Below are 16,756 nucleotides of genomic sequence, written 5' to 3'. Positions count from 1 at the left end.
CTTCTTCATATAGTTAACTGAATAGGAAGAACTCCAACGTTTACATAATATACCCCCTTCAAGGGCACACCCCACTTTGTGTAGTATTGCTACACAGTTTTCCGATTAGGTCTTTGAGCTACAGAGACAATTATGGAATACAATTCCCAAAAATGTATGTTTGATATGCAAGCGGGGATAAGGAGGAAAGATCTCCTCTAAATGTTAAATGTTGTTTATTTTGTTTGTATTGTGCTCAGGCCAGGAGCGTGATTATTTTGAAGAGCTAAAGTTACCCATGCTTTAGCTGATCTCTATAAATGCACAGGGTTTAAATATACCATATATGATATATAATTCCTTTAATATGGAGAAAATTCAAATAGGTATTATACAAGAAACTCATTGGCAGTTGAATACCCCACAAAAATGGGGAGGAAATAAGTTCCCAATTATTTTACATGCTTCATTAGAAAAAAATAAAAATAGAGATGTGGCCATTGTTTTTTCAAGCCAAATAAAAGTAGAAATTATTTATCAAGATGTCGATCCAGAAGCCAGGTATTTAATTATCGTATGTAAGATAGACAACAATATATTTACCTTAGTGAATGTATATTTACCAAATGTCAACCCCACGTCTTTATTTGATAAGATAATGGAAAGAGTACAGAAAAAAGCTAAAGGTAGACTAATTATCGCTGGTGATTTAAACTGCATAATGGATTATAAAATAGATAAAATATCTCAAACGACAGTTAAAATAGACGAAAGGGTTATAAAACAATCTAAAAAATTAATTGGTATATGCAGAAGATTCGAGCTGTGTGATGCATGGAGAATTAAACACCCATTAAGCAGAGATTATACTAATTTATTTAAAATTAATGAATCCTGTTCTGGATCCTATTCCAGATTAGATATGTGTCTAGTCAAAGCCAATTCAATTCCTCTGATAAATAAAATACAAATTAAAGACAATCCTTGGTCAGATCGTAGTTTTGTTCTAATTGAATTAGGAAAATCTCAAAAACTGGGGAGAAATATATGGAGAATGGATGAGTTTCTAATTAAAATGAAGAAAATAGGAAAGAGTTGGCAAAGTTACCAGATATTTTACAATCTACAATCTGGTGCACACAAAAGGCTGTTGTGAGCAGATATTTAATCAAAATGGAGAAAATAGAAAAATAAAATAAAAGGTGAAGAGTTATCGGATTTGTATATATCTTATTATAATCTTTCAAATTCGAACAAATTACAGCCTACAAATCGAAAACTTCAATATAAAAGAAATTTAAAAAAAGAAGAAAAAATGTAAATAATCTTAAATAAAATTAATTAAAATAATTACTATTCAGGAAATAGAGCTAGTAGGTATTTAACAAAAAAATTACAAAAACAAGGATCAAGGAATAGGATAGACAAATTCATTGATGCGCAGGTAATAAGTACGATGCCTGAAAAAATAGGGAAAAAAATCTAATGATTTTTATAGTAAATTATATAATTTAGTTCTAAATTTAAAAGAAAGTGACATTCAATTTTTTTTAATAGAAACAAATATTCCAAAGATATCAGATAGAGATCTAAAATCATTAAACAAGACATTTACAACTGCAGAAGTTGATTTACAAATAGAGAGACCAGCTATGAATAAAACCCCAGGCCCGGATGGTTACAGCAATCTATATTATAAAACTGTTACGCTACTAGGGGTGATTTGGATTGGAACTCAACTGCAGCCTGTAATCTCCCTAATTACAATAGTGAAGAAATGGAGAATCCTTAAGTATCAATACTGTAGCTTTAAGAAAAGAGAGAATCACTGGTAACTTGATTCAACCTAAGTTTTAATAAGTGTTAAACTTAAATGAATTGCATTTAGGCAATAATCCAATAAGAAGAAGTGCAAGTAATCAACAACACAAAGTTCATTATTACGTATTTCTTCAGAGATGCATTAAGTAACATTCTTTAAGTTCATGAGAATAATCTTCAATAGGAACAATAATCAAGTAGCAAAGAATATTTGCAAAGCAAGAAACAGTTCATAGTGAATAAGCATGATGGGAGTTGTCCTTCATGAGATTAGTAGATTGAAGCACTGAATGTATTTGCAAAGTAAGAAACAGTTCATAGTGAATAAGCATGATGGGAGTTGTCCTTCATGAGATTAGTAACTTGTAGCAATGAAGGTTTGAGTAAGCAAGCATTAGTTCATTAATAAATGATTTTGTAGACAAATAGCTGAAAGATATACTTAAGGTTAATATGGGTAGTCCTCCAATAGTTCAGAGATATGGTCCACTTGTAAAGTAGCAAAGTATCCGTTCTCCAGTAATCATTTATGGCATGCAGCAATCCTTGCATTTGCTCAAAGGCTGGAACGGCTTGTCTGAGCTTGTGGAGAGGCAAGTCCGGTGGAAGTAGATCCCAGTAGCTGAGCCTGTGGAGCCCGTGGTCTCGCGGAGGCAGCTCACACGTTAGCTCACACAATCAATCATCAAGCACCCTCTCTCTGGCCCAGTCTTCCTAAATACCGTCAGAGCTGTGTCAGAGGGGGGCGGGGTCCGGCTCCTCACTGCTGAGTGCCGAACCCGGAAGTGTTACTCCATGACAAAAACAATAATAACAAAACCTTTGACTGCTCTGTTTAACGAAATGGCAAGTAAATTGAATCCTCCAAAATAGTTATTGCAATCGAATCTTCTCCCAATATTAAAACCTAATAAAGATGGAATAGATGTAAGTAACTACAGACCAATTTAGTTGATAAACATAGATATGAAGTTATATGCATCTTATAAAGCAGAAAGAATAAATGTAATAAAAAGAAAAAAATAATACATCCTGACCAGATAGGGGTTATCCCAGGGAGGTCAGCAAAAAATTGCACAAGAAGAATTTTGGATATACTGGATCAATCAAGTAGAACTAACAAACCCCTCCTGGCCCTGTCACTGGATGCTGAAAAAGTCTACAACAGGGTCAGTTGGGGTTATCTTAAGTATGTTTTAAAACACTTTGGTTTTGTAGGCTGGATTTAAGATGCCATAATGGCTCTATATTCTGTAGCTTCAGCATGGACAGTAGGAGTAAATATATGTGCAGGTTGGTTTGACCTGCATAACGGTACGAGACAGGGATGTCCCTTGTGCCCTAATCTTCTATTTGGAAGGGCAAGAAACCTAGAATAGGTATAGCGATTTTGGCAAAGAAATATCGAAAAGGAGGACTGAACTTTCCAATTCTTAGACATGCGTACTTTGCCAACATAATTGGGCACATATATAAATGCCAGGAAGATCAAATGCGAACAGAACCATGGTATATCATTAAATCAGAAGCAATAAGGGTGAAAAATCTTGACTATTTTTTGTGGTGTAACAGTTCAAAAATTTTTACAGATCACATTGATAACAAATCTTTAGTTCTATCTCAAATTATACAAGTGTGGTAGGAAATAAAAAAAGTTTTGGATTTAACACAGAAAATCCGAAAGACGTACAGATTAAGCTCTTTAACGGATAACATAGAAAAGATGTCACTTAAAAATTGGCCACATATATTTATTTCTGATATTATTCACAAAGATAAACTAGAACCATTTCCAAATTTAGTACTAAGATACCAAATTCCTAATAAAGAAATATTTACGTACTTAAGAATTAAAAAAATTCTTGACTCTGCTTTAATAAAAACTTCTGCACCTAATATAAATAAGATAGAACAGATATTTTCTTATAATAAAATAAATAAAGTAACTGCGAAAGCTAATCAAATGACAGATATTTTAAATGAAAAGCCAATAATGGTCATAAAGTCTCGGATAGAAATATCTGGACTTAGAAATATTGTCTGAAGTCTACCAAGTTAATTATAGCTATAAATTGGAGAATTTATTCCTCCTTCCAAAAAACACACACCTTATTAACCAAATAAAATACCAATTACGTATGGGGAAAGAGCTATCCACTAACCATATATATGCCTTCAAAAAATGTAAATTATACAAAAATTGGCTGGAAAAACTATAGTATTGCAATCCCCTGTGTCATATTAAGAAATTAACTTATAAAATAAAATATAGCTTTGTAAATAAAATTAGCCGGCTCCTGGTCTGAAAAGTAATTTATATATTGTATGTAAATTTAATTGGCGGATTGGACCCAAGCGCCTGAATTATATCTCTAAAATTAGTACATTCTTACATTTTGCATAGGTCCATAAAAATAAAACAGATACTTTATTAAATAAGATGTCTAACAAATATATTTGTTTTATGTTATGTGTATTGTGTGAAAATAATATTTATGAACTCATATGTATTATATAATGTTTATCAATGTTTTTATAATAAACAATTATTAAAAAAAAGGAGGTCAGGGGAGGGCTGTTAACTCTTTGATTGGATTGCAAGTAAAACAAACAGCCTTTTTTTGCACCTCAAAACTCACAGATTGACTGTGATATATGGATGCAATCTCCATAACTGAAAAACAAATTGCTGAAGGCAGATACATTAGCTGTATTTTAAGGCACAGGTGTCAAACGTACCTTTAGCGAGGGAGAGACGCATGTAGGTTCTGGTACTGCTGGTAAGTATTCAACTTGACAACCAGTTTACCACAAGAAAAGGATAACACTTCAATTCTGCACAGGTAAAGAGAAAAAAAAGCCATTTATTTCTACTTTACCTCCAAGCTTGAAGGTGCAGTCAGAAGTGCTATATCAATGCTGACACATTTCGTGCCTTCACTGGCACTTTATCAGAGACTCTGACATGAAACGCGTCAGCATTGGCACAGCACTTCCTCCTGTATGTCCCAACATAATCGAAATATAAATAAATAAATGCTATTTGCCCTTTACCTGCATGGATTGAGTAATTTTCCTTTTCTTGTGGAGGAGACTTGATTGTTAAGGTGAATACATGTAATATATAGTTTTCACAGATTGAGGCTTCTTGAGCTGTTAGGTGTGACATCATATTTCACAGCAACTGCCATCACATGACTAACCCTAACCCTACCCCTAACTCTACCTAGTTAGGGGTAGGAGTAGGGTTAGGAGTAGGGTTAGAGATAGGGGTAGGGTTAGGGGTAGAGATGGGGTTAGGGGTAAGGGTAGGGTAAAGTTAGGGTATGGGTTATGGGGTAGTGTTAGGATTAGAGGTAGGATAAGGGGTAGAGTTAGGGTTAGGGTTAAGGTTAGGGACAGAGTTAGGGGTAGGGTTAGGGTTATTGGGTAGGGTTAGTTGTAAGGTTAGGGGTAGGATTCGGGGAAGGGGTAGGGTTAGGGTTATGGAATTGCCAAAGTCTCGAATTCCCGAAGTCCCGAATTCTCGAATTTCAGAAGTGCCGAACCGAACCAAAGTACCGAAGTGCCGAATTGGCGAATTGCGAAGTCCCGAATTTCAGAAGTACCGAACCGAAGTGCTGAATTGCCGAAGTCCCGAATTTCGGAAGTGCAGAACCGAACCGGATTTTTTGCCTATGCACATCCCTAATATACATATATAATACACAAGATCCAGCGCACTCACTTATCCACTGAACAGCAACTTTAATGTTGACAGATTTGTTTTTTTTTTTTAAAACACCTAATCTAGGCAAAGATAATGGGGGTTTAGTTATATTATATGATCATACATTGCATAAGCCTGCCACAATGTCAATGTACCCCATCTTTGGCAGGTCCTACTCTAACAGTCTAATGTCTGCTCTTATGAGATTAACTCACTTACTTGGGGAAAAAATTCCATCTGCAGAGAGACCCCTGGTTTCAGAATTTTATGCAAAATAGTAAGTAAACTCAAAGAGACAGGATAAAAAACAGATCTTGTTGCTTTTCTTCTCTTAACGTCTTACAACTTTTACCTAATAATGGTTCCTGGAAACAAAGAACATTTAATACATTGCTAAGAATTCAGGAATGGAAAGGTCAGTGTCGTCTTCTTTAACGCTATCTTAATGTATCTCATTACAGAGTATCGATCTCATAAGGGTTGACACATCACTTCTCTGATTCTCCCACAATTTTATAAAACACATAGTCACACTCAGTAACCCCCACACTCATCCTGTCACACTCAACCCCCACACCGTCACGCCACATTAACCCTCACACACTCACTCTGCCACATTCACTCCCCCACAGTCACCCTAATACACACACAGTAACTCCTCACAACAGAACAGCCTTATCATAAACACAATGCATGCCCATTCACTCCCAGGCACAGACATACACATTCACAGACACACACATACACAAACAAGGATAGTCACTGCCAGACACACAGTCTCAGGCACATATACACTGCGTGCAGAATTATTAGGCAAATGAGTATTTTGACCACATCATCCTCTTTATGCATGTTGTCTTACTCCAAGCTGTATAGGCTCGAAAGCCTACTACCAATTAAGCATATTAGGTGATGTGCATCTCTGTAATGAGAAGGGGTGTGGTCTAATGACATCAACACCCTATATCAGGTGTGCATAATTATTAGGCAACTTCCTTTCCTTTGGCAAAATGGGTCAAAAGAAGGACTTGACAGGCTCAGAAAAGTCAAAAATAGTGAGATATCTTGCAGAGGGATGCAGCACTCTTAAAATTGCAAAGCTTCTGAAGCGTGATCATCGAACAATCAAGCGTTTCATTCAAAATAGTCAACAGGGTCGCAAGAAGCGTGTGGAGAAACCAAGGCGCAAAATAACTGAGAAAAGTCAAGCGTGCAGCTGCCAAGATGCCACTTGCCACCAGTTTGGCCATATTTCAGCGCTGCAACATCACTGGAGTGCCCAAAAGCACAAGGTGTGCAATACTCAGAGACATGGCCAAGGTAAGAAAGGCTGAAAGACGACCACCACTGAACAAGACACACAAGATGAAACGTCAAGACTGGGCCAAGAAATATCTCAAGACTGATTTTTCTAAGGTTTTATGGACTGATGAAATGAGAGTGAGTCTTGATGGGCCAGATGGATGGATTGGTAAAGGGCAGAGAGCTCCAGTCCAACTCAGACGCCAGCAAGGTGGAGGTGGAGTACTTGTTTGGGCTGGTATCATCAAAGATGAGCTTGTGGGGCCTTTTCGGGTTGAGAATGGAGTCAAGCTCAACTCCCAGTTTCTGGAAGACACCTTCTTCAAGCAGTGGTACAGGAAGAAGTCTGCATCCTTCAAGAAAAACATGATTTTCATGCAGGACAATGCTCCATCACACGCGTCCAAGTACTCCACAGTGTGGCTGGCAAGAAAGGGTATAAAAGAAGAAAATCTAATGACATGGCCTCCTTGTTCACCTGATCTGAGCCCCATTGAGAACCTGTGGTCCATCATCAAATGTGAGATTTACAAGGAGGGAAAACAGTACAACTCTCTGAACAGTGTCTGGGAGGCTGTGGTTGCTGCTGCACGCAATGTTGATGGTGAACAGATCAAAACACTGACAGAATCCATGGATGGCAGGCTTTTGAGTGTCCTTGCAAAGAAAGGTGGCTATATTGGTCACTGATTTGTTTTTGTTATGTTTTTAAATGTCAGAAATGTATATTTGTGAATGTTGAGATGTTATATTGGTTTCACTGGTAAAAATAAATAATTGAAATGGGTATATATTTGTTTTTTGTTAAGTTGCCTAATAATTATGCACAGTAATAGTCACCTGCACACACAGATATCCCCCTAAAATAGCTATAACTAAAAACAAACTAAAAACTACTTCCAAAAATATTCAGCTTTGATATTAATGAGTTTTTTGGGTTCATTGAGAACATGGTTGTTGTTCAATAATAAAATTAATCCTCAAAAATACAACTTGCCTAATAATTCTGCACTCCCTGTACAGGTATACAGTGCCGGACACACATAAGACTGTTTTCTTATTTGTAACTTCATAAACAATTTTTAACAAGTGTTTCTGTCCAACCAGTTTTTTTCATTTTTGTTTTCCATTAAACAATGTACTATCTATGCACACAGAAACAAAAGATACATTTAAACCTTACTTTCCAAGACACTCAAAATACCAGGATACTGGCTGTGTTTTTATTTATATATTTCAAACACATATCTGTTAAATTGGAGGATTGATAAATGCAATATTAAAAATATAAAAATACTACACTTTTAATCTATGATAAAACAATAGTTAGGAATACAACTACCAGTATTACTAAATGAGTGCATCTTCTTGTCTAAACTGCTCACTCTCGTAGGGTGTAACAAGGTTCATTTTAAAATGGGGCAATTTATATTGCTCTGCACTTTTTGTAAAATAAAAAAGACACACTTTTCACACGTAAATCGATTCAGCAAACCAAAAGGAACACTATAGTCACAAAAACAACTTTAGCTTAATGAAGCAGTTTTGGTGTATAGATCATGCCCCTGAAGTCTCACAGCTCAATTCTCTGTAATGTAGGAATTAAATCACTTAGTTTATGCAGCCTTAGCCACACCTCCCTGCATGTGACTTACACAGCCTTCCTAAACACTAGACATGTGCAATTAGTTTCGGTCCGAATTAAAATTCAGCCGAATTTCGGAAACTTTGGACATTCGGGTGCTTCCGAATGTCCGAATAGCTGAATTGCTGAAGTGCCAAAGTCCCGAACCACCAAAATTTCCCGAATTTCCAAAGTGTAGTAGTGCCGAAGTGCCGAATTGCTGAAGTGCCAAAGTTCCGAAGTTGCCGAAGTTCCGAGGTGCCGAAGTTCCGAAGCACAGTATTGCTTAAGTACTAACATACTTACCCAGTGAAAGAAGAAGAATGTTACATTGTATACAATTTCAAATAAATAATATACAAACATAGCCAGGATACAGCTGTAAGCATTTGCAACACTTACAACAATCAAGTAACATACATTTATATAAAATGTAAGTTACTTAGCCAGTCATGTAATGACAGGAATGAATAAGTAGATAACTCCCTAATTCCCACGGTATTAGGGAACTATCTACTAAAAGCCTGAAAGACCTGAATTGGTCTTTCACACAAATTTACTAATACTAAGTAAAGATTACTTAGTATTAGTAAATTATGCCCCTACTCGCTATACCACGAGTAGGGGCATGTCTATTAAACAGTGAGCAGCCTGTGGCTGCTCACTGTTAAAAAAAAAAAAAGCCCCCCCCCCTCCTGAGCCCCCACCCACGACGTGTGAGTGGGAGCTTTTAAACTAAAGTGTGCGTGGGAGCTTTTAAACTAAACCCCCCTAGCCCCCGGCCCTTACCCCTGAGCGGCAGGTGGGGGCCCTAAAGTAAAAAAGTATTGTCCTCCCCACCGACCCCCACCCCTGAGCGGTGGGTGGAGGCCCTAAACAAGAATAAGGGGGGAACCTAAAGTCCTCCCCCCTGGCCCCCACCCCTGAGCGGTGGGTGGGGGCCCTAAACAAGAATAAGGGGGGTCCCTAATGTTCTCCCCCCTGGCCCCCACCCCTGAGCTGTGGGTGGGGGCCCTAAAAGCAAATTGGGGGGGCCTAATGTCCTCACCCCTGGCCCCCACCCCTGAGCGGTGGGTGGGGGCCCTAAATACAAATTGGGGGGACCTAATGTCCTCCCCCCTGAGCGATGGGTGGGGGCCCTAAACAAGAATAAGGGGGGAACCTAAAGTCCTCCCCCCTGGCCCCCACCCCTGAGCGGTGGGTGGGGGCCCTAAACAAGAATAAGGGGGGATCCCTAATGTCTTCCCCTGGCCCCCACCCCTGAGCTGTGGGTGGGGGCCCTAAATGCAAATGGGGGGGACCTAATGTCCTTCCCCCTGGCCCCCACCCCTGAGCGGTGGGTGGGGGCCCTAAACTAGAATAGGGTGGTACCTAATGTCCTCCTCCTGACCCACACCCTTGAGCGGTGGGTGGGGGCCCTAAACAAGAATAAGGGGGGACCTAATGTCCTCCCCCCTGGTCCCCACCCCTGAGCGGTGGGTGGGGGCCCTAAATACAAATTGGGGGGGACCTAATGTCCTCCCCCCTGGCCCTCACCCCTGAGCGGTGGGTGGGGGCCCTAAACTAGAATAGGGTGGTACCTAATGTCCTCCCCCTGGCCCTCACCCCTGAGCGGGGGCCCTAAACAAGAATAAGGGGGGGGACCTAATGTCCTCCCCCCTGGCCCCCACCCCTGAGCGGTGGGTGGGGGCCCTAAACTAGAATAAGGGGGTACCTAATGCCTCCCCCTGGCCCCCACCCCTGGCCCCCACACTGCAATGTTGAATGTTGAAAGGCAGGAAGCTACAGCTTATCCCTGCCTCTCGCTCATGACTGAAACCGCAGGGGAGCAGCACAGAGACAGCCTACAGATCAGGTAAGTGAGGGATAGGGGCACTATTACCCCCCTCACCACCCTCAGCATTAGCCCCCTCACTATTATCCCCCCTCACACCCTCAGCATTACCCCCCCTCAGTATTACCCCCCACCACCCTCAGCATTACCTCCTCACTATTACCCCCTCGCACCACCCTCAGCATTACCCCCTCACTATTAGCCCCCTCACCATTACCCCTCACTATTACCCCCTCACACCCTCAGCATTACTCCCTCACTATTACCCCCTCACACCCTCAGCATCACCCCCCTTCACTATCACCCCCTCACACCCTCAGCATCACCCCCCTTCACTATCACCCCCTCACCACCCTCAGCATCACCCCCTTCACTATCACCCCCCCTCAGCATCACCCCCCTCACTATCAGCCCCCCTCACCACCCTCAGCATCACCCCCTAACACCCACAGCATTACCCCCATCACTCCCTCCCTCAGCAGCATTACCCCCTCCGTCACCATCACCCCCTCCCTCAGCATTACGTCCCCTCACCATCACTCCTCCCTTCAGCATCACCTCCCCCACCATCACCCCCTCTCCCTCTCACCATCACCCGCCTCTCCCTCTCACCATCACCACCCTCTCCCTCTTACCATCACCCCCTCTCCCCCTTACCATCACCCCCTCTCCCTCTCACCATCACCCCCCTCTCCCTCTCACCATCACTTCCCTCTCCCATCACCCTCCTCCCTCTCACCATCACACAACACACTTCAAGCAGCTACCCCCATACACATAGGGTACCAAACAAAAACACAAACATGCTCACAGAGACATACATTCTCACACACACACAGTGTGCATGTATTGCAACTCTATTTTTTTTCACTTTTTTTGTTAGTGGGGCCTCATGTTTGAGTTTCGTCTAAGGCCTCATAAAGTCTAGAGCCACCTCAGAGCCTCAGAAGAAAAAGAAGACTGTGTCAAATGAAGGAGAAGAAAATGAGATTGGAGCAGGAAGGACAAGTGAAGTGATCCCTCCACTTCGTTCTGGACACCACATCATAAGGCTTTGGTACCTGGGCCTGGCAGGGAAACTTTGGACCTTCTCATCTCCCCGGGTAAAAAAAAACACCAGTGTTAATGTGTTCACTTTAATTTACTGAGTGTCAGGAAACACAGAGGGCCGCTGGGTAGGGGTGCCGCTGATTGTCTGGCACTCTAAGCCAATCAGTAGCTCCCCATTCATGAAAATGTAAAATTTTTTTATGAATTGGGAACTAGCGATTGGCTTAGAGCGTCAGCTGACCATTCTAGCCAATCAGCTGCACCCATGCCTGACGTCAATCTGCACTTCCTGACACTCCTGACACCTAATGTCCTCCCCCCTGGCCCCCACCCCTGAGCGGTGGGTGGGGGCCTTAAACAAGAATAAGGGGGGGCCTAATGTCCTTCCCCGTGGCCCCCACCTCTGAGCGGTGGGTGGGGGCCCTAAATACAAATTTAACCCCCCTCCCCCCAGGTGACTAGGGGTCCCCAAACCCCTAGTCACCCCCTCCTCAATAAAATAAACCCCTAGCTACCCCCCTCACCCTAAAAATAATGAGGGGGGTCCTTTAACTATTACCTATAAAAATTTAAATTAACTTACCATTCAATGTTTTCTTTCTGCTAAAATCCCAAAAAAGGCCAACTAAAAATCCATAATAACCGACGCAATAAAAACAAAACAAAACAAAAAACCAGTACGCCAAAAAAAAGAATTTATCTTCACCCGGTCAGACTGAGATCTGAGATCTTAGTTTAAGCCATCCAATCAGAGTGCTCTGACAGGTAAATGAAGAGACTGACAGGTAAGTCTCTACATTTACCTTTCACAGCACTCTCATTGGTTGGTTTGAAACCCACCAATCAGAGTGCTCTGTGTCATTTTACACAGCATGGGAAAGTTCTTTGGAATTTTCCCACGCTGTGTAATTTGACCCATAACTCTCTGATTGGTTACTTGGTTACACAGGCTGCTCACTGTTTAATAGACATGCCCCTACTCGCGGTATAGCGAGTATGGGCAAAATGTACTAATACTAAGTAATTTTTACTTGGTATTAGTAAATTTGGCTGAGAGACCAATTTAGGTCTTTCAGCCTTTTGGTAGATAGCTCCCTAATACCATGGGAATTAGGGAGTTATCTACCAAGCGACTACAAGAAAAGTCCCGAAATGCCGGAGTTCCGAAGTTGCCGAAGTGCCGAAGTTCGAAGTGTTCAAGTGCCGAATTGCCGAAGTCCCGAATTGCCGAAATTTCGGAATGCTGAACCGAGCCGAATATTTTCCCCATGCACATGCCTACTAAACACTTCCTGTAAAGAGTCATCTAATGTTTACACATCATTTATTGCACCAAAACTGCTTCATTAAGATAAAGTTGTTCTGGTTAGTGTAGTGTCACTTTAAATTGTGAGGACGGTTCCTTTAACAATCTCTTGTTTATGAACATACTGTTTGGCTAATTATAGCCACAAATATAAACATATTTTGTTTTGGTTATCTGTGTTTTAAAGTGTTTTAAAGTGTTGGTATCTGTATTTCCACACTTTTTTTGTTGGTCAAGTTGAGATTGTAATGTCCTATCATTTAATTCTCCAATATTTCTGCATCAAGATTAGGTATTGTTTTGTTTGTGTATGCTTCAAATGTTTTTACTGTATTCAAGCAGTAATATGTACACTCAATTTTGTTTTGTTTCTTTATTTCTTGTTCTAGCTTTGCATCTTTTGCTTCAAATAAATGAAAATGTATTTGGCACTTGTTCAATGTGCTCCATGAACAACTGTTTGGCCTGCACTGTGTATAGTCAACATACTTGGATGTACCTTATCCCAACATTAGAGATAAACAGAGTAAAAAAACTAAAACAAAAAATAGACTATTGAATTTATTGAAATATACAGCATCTCAAAAAGTGAGTACACCCCTCACATTTTTGTAAATATTTCATTATATCTTTTCATGTGCCAACACTGAAGAAATGACACTCTGCTACAATGTAAAGTAGTAAGTGTACAGCCTGTATTACAGTGTAAATGTGCTGTCCCCTCAAAATATCTCAACACACAGCCATTAATGCCTACATCGTTGGGCCCAAAGTGTCAATATTTTGTGTGGCCACCATTTTTTTACAGCACTGTCTTCACCCTCATGGGCATGGAGTTCACCAGAGCTTCACAGATTGCCACTGGAGTCCTCTTCCACTCCTCCATGACTACATCACGAAGCTGGTAGATGTTAGAGACCTTGCGCTCCCCCCCTTTCCATTTAAGGATGCCCCACAGATGCTCAATAGGGTTTAGGTCTGGAGACATGCTTGGCCAGTCCATCACCTTTACCTTCAGCTTCTTTAGCTAGGCAGTGGTCGTGTTGGAGGTGTGTTTGGGGTCGTGAGCATGTTGGAATACTACCCTGTGGCCCAGTCTCTGAAGGGAGGGGATCACGCTCTGCTTCATTATGTCACAGTACATGTTGGCATTCATGGTTCCATCAATGAACTGTAGCTCCTCAGTGCCGGCAGCACTCATGCAGGCCGAGACCATGACACTCCCACCACCATACTTGACTGTAGGCAAGACACACTTATCTTTGTACTCCTCACCTGGTTGCCGCCAGACATGCTTGACACCATCTGAACCAAATAAGTTTATCTTGGTCTCATCAGACCACAGGACATGGTTCCAGTAATCCATGTCCTTAGTCTACTTGTCTGCAGCAAACTGTTTGCAGGCTTTCTTGTGCATCATCTTTAGAAGAGGCTTCCTTCTGGGACGAAAGCCATGCAGACCAATTTGATGCAGTGTGTGGCGTATGGTCTGAACTCCCACCCATTCAACCTCTGCAGCAATGTTGGCAGCACTCATACATCTATTTACCAAAGACAATCTCTGGATATGACGCTTAGCACGTGCACTCAACTTCTTTTTTCGACCATGGCGAGGCCTGTTCTGAGTGGATCCTGTCCTGTGAAACCACTGTATGGTCTTGCCCACCGTGCAGCAGCTAGTTTCAGGGTCTTGGCAATCTTCTTATAGCCTACGCCATCTTTATGTAGAGCAACAATTATTTTTTTCAGATTCTCAGAGTTCTTTGCCATGAGGTGCCATGTTGAACTTCCAGTGACTAGTATGAGAGAGTGTGAGAGCAATAACACAGAAAAACGTCAATGCTCAAGTCAAAGGCAAGTGCGAAACAAACACCACGTCGCTGTTTAATCCAGATAATAGGAGAAGGATGCCTGCAAACAACAGCAAGGTCTGGTCGGCTCAGGAACTATACACTTTCCTAACTATAATTGGCGATAGCGTTATTCAGAGTGAACTTGACGGATCAGTGAGAAATGAAAAGGTGTATAAAGATATTTCTCAGCGGATGGCTGCTGAGGGATTTGAACAGACATCGGGTCAGTGTAGGGCAAAGCTTAAAAAGCTGAAAGGCCAATATAAAAAAATTAAGGATGCCAACAGCCGTAGTGGAAACAGTCGAAGTACTTGGAAGTGGTACAACGCCATGGATGCCATTTACGGTCATAGGCCGGCAAACCAAGGCAGGGAGGGAGGTCTGGACTCAGCATCTGCACTTCTCGAATCCATGATAGAACCCGTTGGTAAGATTTTTTTTTTCCTACTTTGCATTGGCTTTCGCTCTGCTAACCATTTATAAATTCACTGCACAAAACCATTAACTATTTGCACCAAAAAATACATTTTATTTGTACAGTGTACTGAACTATTGATCTGTGCATTTTCAGATACAGTTGAAGGACTCTCCAATGATACCTCAAGCTTTTCTTATGTTTCTGACGATGGTCCATCAACGTCGTTCAGCAGCACCGGTACGATGACGTCAACACCGACCCAACCACAGACCCAACCACAGAGTATGCCCAATGCACTCCGGCACACTGGTAAGACATGATGTTCAGAGTGAAAATTGTAATTGTGCATTTTCCTAACTTTTAATTCACAGCAAACTGTGAACTCACTCAAAATGCTTCTATATGTAGTTTGTTTGCATAATTAAATCCATAATCATAATTGTACATTGTCTGTATATACTGCTATTTAAATTTCATTGTATTTTGAGCTTACCTTAAGTATATTGTGTTTATTGTGTTTATTTTACTTTGTGCTTATACTGTTCTTATGTGTTACATATTTTCCTTATTTACATTATGTTAAATAATATATATCCACCTGTTTTTTGTACCAATTGCTACAAAAAAAAAACCACTATTATGGTCTTTTGTATATTCCAGGTGATAGGAGACGGTTTCAGCTGGATTTGCGCACAGTCATGGAGGATATGCGGGCAGCAGAGGAAAGGCAGCAGGAAAGGATGGAGAACCTTTCTAAGCGGCGCTTTCAGGCACTGCATCAGGAGGCCCAGGAAGCGAGGCGCCAGGAGGCAGAAATCACCCAGCAGCAGATGGAGCAGTTGGCTACCTTCAACCAGGCCTTCCTTGGGCAGCTTGTTCAAGTGCTGGGAGGCAATCGTGATCCCAGGTCACCGCCCAAGCAGTAGTGCCTTTCAGCTAGCACAGGACCTGTACACTTCTTTATTTTTATTTTTTGATAAATATATTTATTTTTGGTTTTTGTAAAAAAGGTTTATTTGTAAAATTTTTTTTTTTACTCTGTACTTGTAAGTATATTTTGAAAGATCACTTTTTTAGTTGAATAAAAAACAGGAGAGACTTTTTGTGTGTGTCTGATTAAATGTAAAACTTTCTTTAAACTTTCTTAAAACTTTAATAAAACCGTAATAAAACGTTAATAAAACCAGGGTAAGAAATTAAATGTTGAGGTGCCGCATGAGAGCCTGACGTATTTCACTACACTCTTCTTTGCTATCCTGTGTAATTACCCGTCCTGGCTCTTCTGCAGACGTATTCCAATCTTGGTGGAAGTCTTCTCCATGTCTTTCACAAAGATTGTGAAGAGCATAGTGTCAGGATCCCGTCAGTATTGCTACTGAACTTATGTTTCTCTCTGGGTACGTACTCTCTGGCTTGTGTATCCGACTTTGCGACTTTCTCCTACCCTTTGACCTCAGCTTGTCTCTTGTTATTCTGTCTTCTGGTTCCCCTTACTCGGCTTGTATCCTGACTATTCTTTGTGTGCTTAGCCCGGCCACTCTAAGGTCCGGTACTGCACCTTTTCTCTGTGTGTGTGTTAGCGTGTTTAGTTCCTAGAATCGTGACATTACAACAGGGCCATAATGGAACCTGCTGACATTCCACAGTTATTGGTTAATCAGGAAGCTAGAATGGATGGTTTAGACCACCGTATGGACCAATTTGCTCAGGCTTTACCAACCATACTGGCTCGTACTGCTCACTTGCAGCCTGGTGTCCAAGAAGCAGTTACTACGACGCCAGAACCCGTTCCCGAGCCAGTACCTGTTCCTGCTCATGTAGTGCATATGACGCCACCACAGCGTTATAGTGGTGATCCGG

Source organism: Pelobates fuscus, chromosome 12 (assembly GCF_036172605.1).
Source record: "Pelobates fuscus isolate aPelFus1 chromosome 12, aPelFus1.pri, whole genome shotgun sequence".
NCBI lineage: Eukaryota > Metazoa > Chordata > Amphibia > Anura > Pelobatidae > Pelobates > Pelobates fuscus.
Note: the sequence above shows the minus strand (reverse complement) of the source record.